The sequence below is a fragment of the Eptesicus fuscus genome, chromosome 14 (genome assembly GCF_027574615.1).
Source record: "Eptesicus fuscus isolate TK198812 chromosome 14, DD_ASM_mEF_20220401, whole genome shotgun sequence".
NCBI lineage: Eukaryota > Metazoa > Chordata > Mammalia > Chiroptera > Vespertilionidae > Eptesicus > Eptesicus fuscus.
Window position 1 is genome coordinate 78123309 of NC_072486.1, and position 15777 is coordinate 78139085.

The 15777-nt window shown below is 42.2% G+C and overlaps 2 pseudogenes; one reads left to right on the forward strand and one right to left on the reverse strand.

The window, feature by feature from the left end:
• Positions 1 to 570: 570 nt before the first annotated feature.
• LOC129151407 (GTPase IMAP family member 6-like) lies at positions 571 to 6518 on the reverse strand (annotated as a pseudogene).
• A 5294-nt stretch (positions 6519 to 11812) lies between these two features.
• Positions 11813 to 15590, forward strand: LOC129151408 (CREB-binding protein-like; annotated as a pseudogene).
• The last annotated feature ends 187 nt before the right edge of the window (positions 15591 to 15777 follow it).

Here is a 15777-nt window from a genome sequence, read left to right on the forward strand (position 1 = left end):
GCTATCCCAGCAGCTGTCCTTCTACACATGTTTCACAGCCATTGCAATGTCCTGACCACCACACACAGGAGGTACCTTAAAAAGTCACTATGCCTTCCCCTTTGTGGGCAGGACATAGTCCAGGAGGTGTGAAATCAACTGGCCACCATCTTACAGAGATTTGTTATCATCATTTAAGTAGTGACTGCAGTGATCTGGAAGCTGTATGGGTTTACATGAAAGAATGAGGAATGACCTACCCTCAAGAAGCTTTGGTTCTATCAGAGTAAAGATAAGAACTCCAAGAAACATAATTCCAATGCAATGTGAGGTTACATATGAGAAAGCATGCAGGAAGTAGAGGGGACAGAGGAGGAAGGGGTCCATGTGCATTGAAATATGTGATGAAGGACCTGGATGGGAGTTGAGAACTCGGGAACCCACACCCTCTTACCACACCAGACACCCACCTGGAGACTGGCATGGTCAGTGACTCATGGGATGAGAGGACAAGTGACAGGCTGGAAGCTGGACACAGGGCTGAGAGGGGCTCACAGGAAATAGCTCCCCTCACTGGAGTCCAACATATGCTCAGATGGGTGCCCACTTCAGGAGAAGTTTGTGAGTTTCCTCAGATGCCTTCTGGATTCTGCGCAGTCCCTCCAGCCAGGACTCCTCACTGGGCCCTTCCCCAGAGCCTTGACCCTGGATTATCTGCCTTCCTTGGACTTCTGTGAGCAGAAGGTTTTGCTGGGAGTATTGGTAAGCCTTGTTGCTATAATGATGGCCTTCGTTTTCCCACAAGACCCCCTCGATTTTGTCCATGAGCTCCTTCAGCTGGGCCTCCTACTCTGCCCCCTCCTCTCTATTTTTGAAGCCACAGTGACACCTGGCACAAATGACATCCAGCTCAGCAAGCTCCCAGTTGTCAGTTGCTCACTTACTTGTCCAGAGAGCCTCCATCCAGGTCTTCCTTCCAGGTGAACACCAGGATGGTATAGGCCAGGATTTCCACTCCAAAGACATCCTGAAGGCGCCTGACCACCAACTGGTCCTCCTTTGTGAACCTGCCCAGCTCTGTCACCAGGAACACCACATGTGGCCCTGGAGAGGAGAAGCCGATGGCTTCCCAGGAGCCCCTACCTGCCACTTCCTGTGGACCTCAAGAGGACAAAATATTGGGGATGTCAATCACCTCAAGTTCCTTCTAAGCCCAGTCTCAGCTCCCCCTCTGGAAGGCCTAGGACAATGTTCTAGCACTAAGCTTAGCCTGGAACACTTCCTGGCCAAGGATGATGTTTCCTGTTGTACTTTTCCCATTTCTGATTTTCTCCACCAGGATGAACCTCAGCCTCTTTGGGGTCTGTTCCTTTTCCCTTAGATCTAGAAGCATCAAGAGAAAGCAGATATCTGCTACATGACCTCAGGAAGACTGTCTTGGGAGGAGAGACAAAAATTACATCTGCGCCTCAGATATGCCCTGGGTTCACATACCTTTCATTAAAAAAAAAATTAATTGTGTTTCAAAATGCGTGACATAAAAGTACTGTTGTTGCCCTAGCTGATTTTCTCAGTGGCTAGAGCATCAGCCCACAGACTGAAGGACTGTGAGTTCAATTCTGGTCAAGGGTACCTACCTCAGCTGCAGGCTTGATCCATGGCGCTGGTGGGGGTGAGTGCTGGAGTCAACTAAACAATGTGCCTCTCTCACAATGATGTTTTTTTCTCTCTCCCCTCCCTCCCTCCCACACTACCTATATTTCAATGAAAAAATATCCTCAGGTGAGGATTAGCAACAACAACAAAAAAAAAAGGTATTGTTGTCAGAGGCACCTCTCACAGACAGCAGAGAGGTGTTATTGGGCAGCCCATGAGTTGAAGGGAGAGGGCTCACCCCAACCTCAATTCTTGTCTTCCGTATAAATAAATATATGAGGGACCTTGATTGGACTGTGATTAAACCAATTTTGTTAAATAAATTAAAGCATGTACCTTTACTAGAGAAGCAAGGCAAGCAATCCTATACATCTGGTTTTTGAAGCACAGACAGGCTCTCAATTAATATGAAGAACAATGTTGGTGGAGGTCTGAAGCATCATATTTCCTCTTATCTATAGATTTCAAAATTCCTCTGTTGACTATTTTTGTACAGATTATTCCTCAAGGTTCCTTTTCACTTTGATGTGATACCCAGAATTCATGAGAAGCACCTGGCAACTTTATCTTGCCAAACCTTGAGCCTGCTGGCTTTTCTGCTTAGGGAGTAAAACACTTCATTTTCCCTTTCTTCGTACCCCCTCATTAGGGTGGCTTTTAACCATTTGCTCTCAGGTGTCCTTGGCTGAGGAGATAACAGCTTACTATTTACAAGCTGGCTGCAAATTGCCCCCACTGTTTGGTCTTGTTTTAACTTTCCTTTCTCAACTTCCCTATTCCACTTGCCCTATAATTTTCCTAGCTCTTTATCTTCCTGTAACACTGCCTTAGCTCTTTTTAGGTATACAATTCAGTGGTATTCAGCACTTTCACATTGTGGCCCCATGAAACAATAATTTCTCATTTCTCCCCACCCTGAACCCTTGTTAAACACCATTATACTTTCTGTCTCTATGGCTTGTACTGTTCTGGGTTCATCTGATAAGTGGATTCCTGTAAAGTTAACATGTCGTGACTGGTTTATATCACTTGGCATAGTGAGTTCAAGGTTCACCCATATTGTAGCAGTGTTGTAATTTCCTTCTTTTTCAAGGCTGATTAATATTCCATTATATGATGGACCACTTTTGTTTATTCTTATATATGGGTATGAGTTGTTTCCACTATCTGTATTGTGAATAATGCTCCTATGAACATTAGTATACACATGTCTGTTTGAGTGCCTGCTTTGACTTCTTTGGCAGCATATACCCAGAAGTGGAAATGTTGAATCATATGGTAGAAACCACATTTTATGTTTAGGTTTTGAAACTTCTTCTCAGGTTCACGTGTTCTCCTCCAGATAGAAACCAGGCCTTCATGAATATTGGACCCTGAGCTTTGCTAGGTATCCCTGGGTAATGAGAATATAGCTGACCACGTCACCTTCTTCAGCCATTCCAACAAGGAATATGGGGAGTATCAGATCTTTCAGCCAGATCCCAGGCTTGACAGAACAGAAGCACACTGGGGTCTCATTATTAGGCTACATCCTTGAAGTTTGAGCCTAGTAGTCCCACCCAGCTGAATCATTGGCTGAGAGATTAGAGATGCCAACCTAATATTGAAAAATTTAATGTTAAACTTTTAGAAATGACTGCGGTTGAAGGACAAGAAGAAAATAAATTCTCCTGGTCTTTGAGGTCACAGACCCAGAGCACATACAGAAGTCCCAAATGGTACCTCTGGTTTCCAAGTCTGTTTCTCATTGAAGACATTCATGTGTCTCAACAACAGAGCCCTAATCCTCATAGAGACAGGATTAGCATCTTGGCTGGTGGACACACCAACCAACTTTTACTGAAGACTTTGGCTCCCTCCAGCTTCTCCCACTTGACTTTGAAAGGTATGTGAGTGGATGGGTGGGAGTTTCAAGGAAGCGTGGAAGGTGGAATGTTCATCCCTGCCCTCCCTATCTGTAGCTGGGTGAAGACACCCATCTGGGCAAGCCTGGAGCCAGTACACACCAAATACATCATTTAAATTCTGGAGAGGATTTTAAAAATAGTATTTGACCTTTATTGCCATGAAAAAGGGTAAATCATGAGCCAGCACTTATATTGGTAACTTTCTCATGCAGATTATTAATATCGCTTTCTCTCAATGGCTCAGGTCATTGAATTTTATATCATAAAAAATAATTTGTGTTCAGCTACATAATGAATCGCAAATAATTTCTTATGGCTATGAAAATGGATTGCAAGTACTCCTAAATTCTGTTTTCCCTGGTTAGATGATAAAGTTGATCTTATGACTTTTAAGTGCAGTAGCTTTTAGGGGAGAACCCTTCGAGAAGGGCCAGACCAGTTCCGAGGCAACTGTGGTTGACTGATGCTTTGCATTGCTTGTGACCTCAAAGCTCCCACATCTTAACTACTAAGTATCCTAGTGAGGTCTTTGGCTTATATGCCTCCACCAAGGAGAGTGGTCTTGTCACACTCACCTTTCTGAAGTCATGACTCTCTCTCTCACCTTCTTTCTCCCATTGAGACTATTGGAGGACTTTCCCTCTTATTTGGTTGCCATAAGCAATACCCCAACCAAGGACTGTCTACTGGGTGAAGCCTTGACTGGGATGCACATTAATGCCTCTCTGATGCACCCTGCACATCACACCTTCCTATCAAAACCTGTCTCAGGTTCTTCAACACCTGACTCAGATTTGGGTACACTGGGAAGTCATTTTACCTCCAGACACATCTTTTTTAGCATGCTGGGCCAGTGTCACTGTGGAATTGTCTGGGAAAATTGAAGCATAGTAACCTCCATCTTGTATAAAAACTGCTTTTGAAATTCTCTGTTACTGTGAGATAGTCCCTTGTTCTGTCTATAAAATAACTTTTTTTTTTAGTTTGAACAATAGAGAAAGGTAAAATCTTAGCTATCTAACCTTGCAAGCTAGTCATCTGATGTAACAGGATAATTTTGATACTGATAATAATTCCCATATTCTTATGCCAAGTGTTTGTTCATTATGTATCCAAGGTTACAGGTGTCTGTGTAGATATGATATTTACTCAAGGTTACAAGTTGCCTGCATAGATATGACAGGTGTTTGTTATATATGATATGTACTCAAGGTTACAAATGATCTGTAAAAATAACTTACACAAGGACCTGAAAAGATATAGAAAGAGAATGCTTCCTCCTTTGGTTGTTCAGAATTTGACAGAGGTATTCTGCTCTGAACCTGTGTGCAATAAAAATAACTCCTAACTAATTGGCTCTTTAAGGCGTCTTGTTTAGTTCGCTGATTGATAATACAACAAAATCAGCTCAAATTCTTATTTCTCCACCTAGAGGAAATAGTATGTTTGACTGATTTTCCAAATTAGTTTCAAAGGTCACCTGACTTTGCCTTTCTCCTATGAGAAGGAAATTTTTTGCATTGCTTTTCTGGGGAGTGGACTGAGTGAGGAGAGAGGAGGAAGGTCAGACACACTCTCTAATCTCTCTCTCTCTCTCTCTCTCTCTCTCTCTCTCTCTCTCTCTCTCTCTCTCTCTCTCTCTCTCTTGCTCTTTTTCTGCTTTGTGGTCTCCATTGTGAGTTTAAGTGATTTCATGGAGAAGGTGCAGACAGCCTGCAGCCTGAGGAATGGATGGTGTTTGGATGGACATAAGATCCTGGAGCTGCCCTGTAATGAGGAGAAAAGAGCAGCGACACAGAAGCAGGTGTGACACTGTGTCCCGGGAGCAGTGGGAGAATGTGTGGCCAGAGTATTCATGAGGGTAAGAGCAGGAAGCTGTGGTGAGGGGCTGGGTGGGGGTGGGTTGGGGTCCTGGTGCCAGGATGATCCCTGAGGAAGGCTTGGCAGTGAGGGTGGCAGAGGGCTGAGAGGTGGGGGGCTAGGTGCTGTGGTGAGGAGGCCAATTAGCCTCCACACAGGAATTTCATGTTTCCAGGACAGTCCTGCTGGATCCAGGAGACCTCAGTGCCCATCTCCATGACAATCAGTTACTATGGCCACACTGCCTGTGTTATGCCCAGAGTTTGGGGGTCCCCAATAATCAACCACCAGGGAGCCTTTTCTCCAATGCAAAAGCAAAGAGTCTTTATTCAAACCTGGGTTTGGCTTCCAGCCTCTTTCTGACGCAGCAGCAGGATGAGAGAGCGAGCCCTGGAAGAACGATAGGTTATAAAGGGTTGGTCATTTGGGTGGGTTTAGGGAAGTGACGTGGGTTACAGAGATTGCCTAATTTGGATTGAGTCTCCTTCTCTACATTCCTATTGGCAGGTTTATGCAACTGTTACATTCTCGTGATTTTCTAAGGAAAAGGAGTCATATACATAGTTACACAAGATGGAGGGTACAGTACATTTGTGCTGTCCTGCTCTGCCCTTTCACCTGGGCCCCAGTGTCCCCATAAGTATGAATGCTGGGCCTGAACTAGATGTCTCTGTGGTCCCTGTAACATTCCAGCACATTTTATGAAATTTTCTATTGCAAGTCCTAATCTTTGCAAAGAGGGCCTTGTCCCCCGCCAGAAACTCCCATCATCCTTATAGTGAGAGGACAGCACACCCCGCTGCCATATGCCTATCTCACAGACTAGCATCATCCCTTTTCCTGGAGTCCATTCTGGTCTGTTTGTTCCATGTCTTCTGTGGGGTTTGGAAGGAAAGAGCACAGTCCCAGACTGTTTTCTGGGACACTCAGGACACAAGGAGACATTCACAGTAAGGGACTATCTCCAGATGAGGGCTCTGGGGTGTGGGGACACTTGACAAACAAGATCTTTGTAGATACAGCCCTGAACAGTACCTCACATCTTTGCTGCATTTCATAACTGCCAATAATCATGGGAAGATTAACAATCTTGTTGCCAAAACAATGAAGTCCCATCGGTGCCTGGCCTTCCAATCCCCAGCCCACATTGTCTGTAATGTGTAACCATTTTTCCATTTTTATTTCATTTGCATACCCACTCTTTTTTTAATATATTAAATCTTTATTGTTAAAAGTATTACATATGTCTCCCTTTTCCCCCCATTCAACCCTTCTAGCTTGCCCTTGGCTTCCTATTGTGTGTGTCCACCATCCTTCCATCCCCCACCTTCCCTCTGACATTCCCCAGTGTGCTCTATGCTTCTATGTCTCTGGATCTATTTTGCTTATCAGTTTATTTTCTTTATTAGATTCCACATATGAGTGAGATCATGTGATACTTGTCTTTCTCTGACTGCTTTATTTTGCTTAGCCTAATACTCTTCAGGTCCCTCAGTACTGTCTCAAAGGGTAAGAGATCCTTCTTTTATACTGCTTCATAGTATTCCATGGTGTAAATGTACCACAGCTTTTTTCCCCATAATTCTACTAATGGGCACTTTGGCTGTTTCTAGATATTAGCTATTGTAAATTGTGCTATGAACATAGGGGTGCATACATTCTTTCTGATTGGCGTTTTGGGTTACTTAGGATATATGTCTAGAAGTGGGATCATTGGGTCAAATGGTAGTTCCATATTTAATTTGTTGAGGAAATGCCATACTGTTTTACATAATGGCAGCACTAGTCTGCAATCCCACCAGCAGTGCACTAGGGTTCCCTTTTCTCCACATCTTCGCTAGCACTTGTCATTTGTTGATGGTAGCCATTCTGACATGTGTGAGGTGATACCTCATTGTCTTTTTAATATGCACCTCTCTCATGATCAGTGACTTTGAGCATTTTTTTTTCATATGTCTCTTGGCTCTCTGAATGTCTGCTTTGCATGTGTCTATTTAGGTCCTTTGACAACTTTTTAATTGGATTGTTTGTTTTCCTTTTGTTAAATTGTATGAGTTACTTATATGTTTTGGATATTAAACCCTTATCAGATGTAGTAAGGCCAAATATGTTCCCCCATACAGTGTGCTTCAATTTCACCTTGTTGATGGTTTCTTATTACTGTGCAGGAGCTTTTTATTTTGTTGTAGTCCCATTTGGTTATTTTCTCTTTAGTTCCCTTTGCCCTAAGAGATGTATCTGTACACATATTGCTACAACAGATATCTGAGATTTTGCTGCCTATGATTTCTTCTAAAATTTGTATGGTTTCAATACTTGCATTTAAGTCTTTTTTCTCCATTTTGGGTTTATGCTTGTGTATGGTGTAAGTTTGTGGTCTAGTTTCATCTTTGGTTATGTATCTACTCAATTTTCTCAACACCATTTATTAAAGAGACTGTCTTGACTCCATTGTATATTATTGCCTCCTTGGTCAAATATTAATTGAGAGTATGGCTTAGGTTAATTTCTGGGGTCTCTGTTCTGATTCCTTGCTCTGTTTGCCTATTCTTCTGCCAGTACCAGGCTGCTTTGATTACGATTGCTTTGTATTATAGTTTGATATCAGTATTGTGATCCCTCCAAATTTGTACTTCTTTCTCAAGATTGCTGTAGCTATTTGTGGTCTTTTTTGGTTCCATATAAATTTTTGGAGTAATTGTTTTAGATATGTGAAATATACTGTTGGTATTTTAATAGGGATTGCATTGAATCTATAAACTGCCTGGGTACTATGGACATTTTAATGATGTTGATTCTACCAATCCATGAACATGTTATATTCTTCCACTTGTTTATATTTTCCTCTATCTTCTTTTCAATGTCCTGTAGTTTTTCTGAGTATAGGTCTTTTACCTCCTTGGTTAAGTTTATTCCTAAGTGTCTTATTTTTGTTGTTGTTGTTGTTGTTGCAATAGTAAATGGGGTTATTATTTCAGTTTCTCTTTCTTAGAATGCATTATTGGAGTATAAAAATGCCATCAATTTCTGGGTGTTAATTTTGTATCCTGCTATATTGTCAAATTCATTTATTCAATCTCCTAGTTTTCTGGTGGAGCCATTAGGGTTTTCTATGTACAATATCATGTCATCTGTGAATAATGACAGTTTTACTTTCTCCTTTCTAATATGGATGCCTTTTATTTCTTCTTCTTGTCTTATCCTGTGTCTAAAACTTCTAGCACTATGATGAATAAGAGTAGTGAAAGTGGACATCCCTGTCCTGTTCCTGTACAGCTTAGGGGAAATGGTTTTAATTTTTGCCCATTGAGTGTGATGTTCACTATAGATTTGTCATATATGGCCTTCATTATGTTGAGCTTTGATCTCTCTATTCATATTTTGCTGAAAGTTTTATAAAACAAAATGGGTGATGGATTTTGTCAATTTTTTTTCTGAATCTATTGATATGATCATGTGATTTTTCCTTCCAATTTGTTGATGTGATGTATCATATTTTTTTATTTGCTAATATTGTACCAATCTTTTATCTCTGGAATTAATCCCACTTGGTCTTGGTGTGTTATCTTTTTAATTTTCTAGTATTACATTGAGGATTTTAGCACTTACTCATATGTCTATCAGGGATATTGGTCTGTGCTGCTCTTTCTTTGTAGTGTATTTATCTGGTTTTGGAATTTAAATAATTGTGGCCTCATAGAAAGCTTGGAAGTGTTCCTTCCTCTTGAGTTTTTTGGAATAATATAACAAGCGTAGGTGTTAGTTCTTTTTAAATGTTTTCCAAAACTCCCCTGTGAAGCACAAGGACCAGGGTTTTTTGTTTGTGGATTTTTGTTTGTTAGTTTATTTGTTTATTTATTTTATTAATGCTTCTATTTCATCAGTTGTTATTGGCCTATTCAGGTTTTCTGATTGTTTCTGATTCAGTTTTGGAAGTTTGTATTTTTCTAGCAACTTGTTCATTTCACCCAGATTGAACAGCTTGTTTGCATATATTGCTCATAGTATTTTCTTACAGTCCTTTGTAATTCTGTGTTGTCTGTTGTTACTGCACCACTTTTATTTATTATTTTATTTATTTGAGTACTGTCTTTTTGTTTCTTCATGATTCTGCTAATAGTTTATCAAACTTATATGTATTTTCTAAGAACCAGCTCTTGGTTTCATTGATCTTTTGTGATTTAGAGTGAATTTCATTTTTAACTTTTTGTTTGGAAGATCTATTCAGCGAAGTCAATGTGGTGATAAAGTCACCTTCTATGACTATATTCTTGTCAATCTCCCCCTTAAAGTCCTCTGGATATTTTTAATATATATTTATGTGCTCTTATATTGAGTGCATGTATGTTTACCTAGGTTACATTCTCTTGTTGGATCGATGCTTTCAGTATTGTGTAGTGACCTTTGTTGTCTCTTGTGATTGCCTTCATTTTGAAGTCTACTTTGTCAGATATGTGTATTGCTACACAGCTTTTTTTTCCTTTTCATTTCCATTTGCCTGCAAATTTTTTTTCTATTCTTCACTCTCGTCCTGAGTAAGTCTTTTGTTCTGTGGAAGCCCAGCCAGCCTTTTTGTGCCTCCGCCCTTCTTACCAGGCTATATGCAGGCTCCACTTTCCATCCTTGGTTATTACAGTTCTCCCCATCTAGTCTTCAGTTGATTTTTCATAGTAGCTTTTCAGTACTTCGGTTGTATTTCAAGTTTGGTCCAGGGAGAATGTCAGTTTATCTTCCCTTTACTCTGCAACCATTTTTTTTGCGTACCCAATCTTATACCTTTTGCCTAGACCCCCATGTATATTTGTCCTTCTACCCAATATAAGCAGCAGGGGAAGGGGGGGGAGGGGCAGAGGAAGTAGGAGAGCATATTTTTGTGAATGATCTTCTGCTCTCCCATGTTGCCATAAATGTTGGAAAATAAAATGCTCATATACACTTCAACCCTGTGTCTGCTTAATTGACTCAAGTAGTGACAGGCAGCCTGACCCATTTGTAGTCCAGTTTCATTTTCTGGCAACACTGGTAGGACCACAATTGGGATTCCTCTGGGTGATTACTGGTGATCTGGCTTACAGCAGGAAGTGGGGATTCCTGAGGCTGAGGCTGGAATCTATCATTTGCAGCACTGCCAGGAATCTTCCTGTTTTGAGTCACAGCCTCAGCAATCCCCATCATCTCACCTAATTTGAATCGAGTGTTCTGTAACTCTATAATGAGAGGCATCCATTGTCTGTTGCCTTTTGCCTCCTACCTGGTGTGAGCTTGATCAACTTCTGTTACTACTCATGGTCCTTGGCTAGTCTCTGAACCTGAGCCTGATGAAATTAGGGTGGAGGCATAGCCCTATGTGGTGCAGGACATTCTGTCTGGTATTCTGTCTGGTTTTGCATGGTAAGCCACAAATGATTGTCTGTCTGTTGTGTGCATATATAAATATCTCATATTAGGCTAGTTTTGCCTCATTTAATTTTGCCTGTAATCTTGTTTGAATTATTTAAGGATGGGTGCTAGTGGCTCAATCCCAAAAGATACTCCATTAAGACAGATCTATTTACACTATTTACACTTATCTGCCAATGACAAAAAAGATAGTTGCATTTTATTGTAATATTGTTTGGTCTATATATGCTCTAGATTCTTGGTAAAGGTGGCCACTAAATGGGTCTTTAAAATATTATACAGTATTACAGTTAGAATTGTTTTGTCAGAGATCATGGGAATGGCGGGAAGTGCCATATATTCAAGCCTTTATGACTTTTCATAATTCTGACTCAGCAGAAATAAGGAAGGGCTAAGTTGATGGTTCAGTGAAAAGATGTGGTACCTATAATACAAAAAGGTAGAGAAGGCCTAACCGGTTTGGCCCCGTGGATAGAGCATCGGCCTGCAGCCTGAAGGGTCCCAGGTTTGATTCCAGTCAAGGGCATGTACCTTGGTTGGTGTAAATAGATCTGTCCTAATGGAGTATCTTTTGGGATTGAGCCACTAGCACCCATCCCCTGTAGGGGATGTGCAGGAGGCAGCTAATCGATGTTTCTCTCTCATCATTGTTTCTAACTTTCTATCCCTCTCTGTAAAAACACAATAACATATGTATTTTTTTAAAAAAAAAAAAAAAGGTAAAGAAGAGGAAGAGCTGGAAGAGGAAGACACTGACTTTCAGTCTGTAGTTAGGAGACCTCCTCCAAGTGCTCCAGAAGCTGGTCTCTCCTTATCCTGGACCCCTGGGCACTGAAAATGAGCTTGAGATGGTCATCTCCTCTCCCTCTAGATAAGAACAAAGCCGGGAGCTGAATTTGGAGGGCATAGATCTACTTCCCTAGCAGGGCAATTCCCTCTCTGCCATATAACAGTGGGAGCCTCTGAGAATGCCCAAAAGGTACATGTAAAGATGTTCAAGGCAAGTAAACATGAGGGAAATAGATATAAACACCACAGTGAGCCCTGCCCAGGAGGCTTAGTTGATTGTAGAATTGTCCTATAGACTGAAATGTTGTGGCTTCTATTCCCAGTCAGGGTACATGCAGGAAGGAGACGACCAATCAATGTTTATCTATCACATCCATGTTTCTCTTTGTCTCTCTGTACCTTCCTCTCTGTCTAAAATCAATACAAATAAAATTGATTTACTGTTTTAAAAACATACACAGTGAAATATCAACTTCACACCTGCCTGAATGGCTATGATCAAAAGGACAAAAATAACAAATGGTGGTGAGAATGGGAAGAAAAGAGAACACTTATGCAATGTTAGTAGGAATATAAATTGGTGCTCCCACTGTATAAACCAGTATAGAGTTTCTTCAAAAAAGTAAAAATAGAACTACCATATGATTCAGTGTTTCTACTACTGAATGTTTAAGTAAGAAAACAAAAACACTAACCTTAAAAGATATCTGCACTGCTGTGTTTATTGCATCATTATTTATAATAGCCAAGATATAGAAACAACCAACATGTCTACATATGAATTAATAGATAAAGAAATTATACCTCAATGTGGGGTTGGGGGCATGAGAAGAGATATATCACAGAGCTTATATACTTATAGGCATAGCCCAAGGACATGGGCAATAGGGTAGTGAAGATCTAGGGAATGGGTAGGGCTTGTAGGGTTGGGTTGAAGGGTGGAAAAGGGGAGATATATGTAATATCAACTATAAAAAGCTTATTAAAAATCTTATTACACAAAAAAATTAAAAAGAAATAAAAAAGAAATTCTGATATCATCCTAAGTGAAATAAATCAGATAGAAATGGACAACAGTCATGTATGTAGGATAAAACAGAATGCAACAAAAGAAAAAAAACAAGAAAGACAAAAAAACAAAACAAACAAACAAACAAAAAACAACCTCATACACACAGACAACAGTATGGTGGTTATCAGAAAGGAAGTGGTTTGGGAAGAAATAGAAAAGGGTAAAGGGGTTCAAATATATAGTGATGGACAAAGACTTGACTTTGGCTGGTGAACATACACCATAATATTCAGATCATGTATTATAGAATTGTACATTTAAAACCTATGTGATTTTATTAACCAATGTCTCCACAATAAATTTAATAAAATAAAAATATAAAAATAAAATTACTATTTTGGAAAATAGTATATATTAGGAAAATGAAAAATAATTAGCAAAATGTATCTTAAGCAATAAGAAAAAAATAAAAATAAAATATGGGAGAAATTCTTACAATCACACATCTGATAAAAAACCTGCAAATATATTTGATAAAAAACTGACAAAGAACAGAATGCATAAAGAACTCTTATAATCCATTAATGAAAAGACAAATGACCCAATTTAAAAAGATCTGAATAAGTATTTTGGGCATATACTGCACCAGTGAAACCATCACCACAACCAAGGTAATGACTCTATTTTCTAATGCCCTATAGCCCTGCCACCCCACTTTCCTTTGCCACTAAAGCCCCAACAACCACTTATGTGCCCTGCACAGATATGCACCAAAATTGTTCCTTAATGTGAACATGTATGTGAGTGGCTGAGACCTAGACTCTGAGCTGAGATCTCAGACCTCTGTGGAGGAGGATATGATGATTGATGATGATTTTCTGCAACATGGAAATTTGTTAATCCCAATTTAGGAAAAGTTTTAGAAAAAACAAGATGCTTTTTAATAGGAAGAAAGAGCTTGAGAATGATTGCCTTAGATACCCCATTTTTTATATTTGTCTAAAAACATAGATGAGGATGAGTCTGCTCTTTTAAAAGCATATGTTGTTGAGAGACAGACTTATAGATGGAGAGTCGGCATACAGCTGTCAGGGGGTGGGGAGCTAGGTAAATTGAGCAAAAAAGAAAAAAATAAGAAAAAACATAATGGACAAGAACAACAGTGAGATGACTAGGTGTGCGGGGGGAAGTGGAGAATGGTGGGTACCTATGATGGAAGGAGACCTGACTTGGGGCGGTGAACACACAATAGAGTGTACAGATGATGTGCTTTAGAAGTGTGCACCTGAAACCTATATAATTTTGTTAACCAGTGTTATCCCAATACATTCAATAAAAAGGAAAAATAAATTTAAGAAAAGAAAATTTAGTTACTGTACTCATCCCAGAAATCTATACTAATAAAAAAGTAATATGCTAATTAGACCAGATGTCTTCTAGACATCTTCCCGGGCTACCATCTGGTCAAAGCCACAGTGGCTGCCAGGGCTGGCAGCATAGGAGAAGCAACACCCCTGGAGGAAGAGGCAGTGTTGCAGCCTGGGGATCCAGAAGGGAGGCAGTGCCTCCACTGAGGGTGCTGTGGCTGGTGCGAGGACATCAACTGCTACAACATAAAGAGCCACACCCACAAGATGGTGAAGGTGGGGCTGGGCCTGGACCATGAGGGCAGCAGCCAGGGTGAGTGCAGTTCAGGAGCATCCGGGAGTGGCGAGTGGTGTCCCTAGGCCATCCAGCACTGCATCCAGTCCCTGATGCATGCCCTCCAGTGCTGCGAAGCCAACTGCCAATGAAGTGGGTTGTGCAGCACACCAAGGACTGCCAATCCAAGACCAATGGAGGTAGTAGAGTGTGCAAGCAGTTCATCACCCTTTGCTGCTACCATGCCAAACACTGCCAAGAAAACACATGCCCCATTCCCTACTGCCTCAACATCAAGCAGAAGCTCAGCCAGCAGGAGATACAGCACCACGGGCAGCACGTGTAGCTCATGTCCCAGCGGATGCCACCATCAACACTGCACCGTGCCTCAGCAGAATCTGCCTTCCCTTCCTTCAGCACCACCCCAGCCCCCCACACTGCATCCCAGCACACCCTGGACACCACAGCCCCCGACTCTGCCCCAGCCCTCGCCTGTGAGCGTGCCTCTAGCCGGTCGCCTGTGAGCGTGCCTCCAGCCGGCTTCTCCAATGTGGCCAGAACTCAGCCCCCCCCCCCACACACACTACCACCACCACCACAGTTTGCACTGGAAAGCCCACTAACCAGGTGCCAGGTCCCTTCTCCCTCCCTCCCCCGCCCAGGCCCACCTGCAGCAGTGGAGGTGCCCGGCAGATTGCACGTGAGGCCCAGCAGCAGCAGCATCTGTACTGGGTGAGCACCAACAATAGTATGTCCCTGAGGCAGTGACCCCTGAGAGCCAGATGGCCCCCATGGGCCTGAATGTGACCCAACCAGGTCAGTGAGCCTGTTATTTTGCCCCCCGAGCCCTGGCAGTGGCAGCCAGTACCCATCCCCCAGCAACAGCCAATGTGAGGCATGCCCAGACCCGTGATGTCTATGCAGACCCAAGGTGCAGCCACCTCAGAGCATCTCTCCAGGTGCCCTGAAGGACCTGCTGTGGACCCTGAAGTCTCCCAGCTCCCCCATCAGCAGCACATGCTCAACATCCTTAAGTCAAACCCTCAGCTGATGGCAGCCCTCATCAAATAACACATGGCCAAGTTTGTGGCCAGCCAGCCTGGCCTTCAGCTCTAGCCCAGCCTGCTGAACCTGAACACCATGCAAGCCAGCGGGCCACGACCTGCTGTCCCTCCGCAGCAGTAAGCAATGGGAGGCCTGAAACCCCAGGGCCAGGCCTTGAACATCATGAACCCAGGGCACAACCCCAGTGTGGCGAGAATGAGCCACAGTACAGAGAGATGCCACGGAGCAACAGCAGCAGCAGCAACAACAGAAAGGCAGTGCTGGCATGGCTTCAGGCATAATTATCCCACCCACCCTCCCTACTCTTGCTTGCTGAAATGGATATACAGCTGTGTACAGCAGCACATGTTCTCAGAGGACCACAGGACTCACCTCTCTGGCCACCACATCCCTCAGTAGCCAGGTGAAATCTCTGGCCCCTGTCCACTCTCCAGACACCAGTCTCAGCCTCCACATTCCAGCCCATCA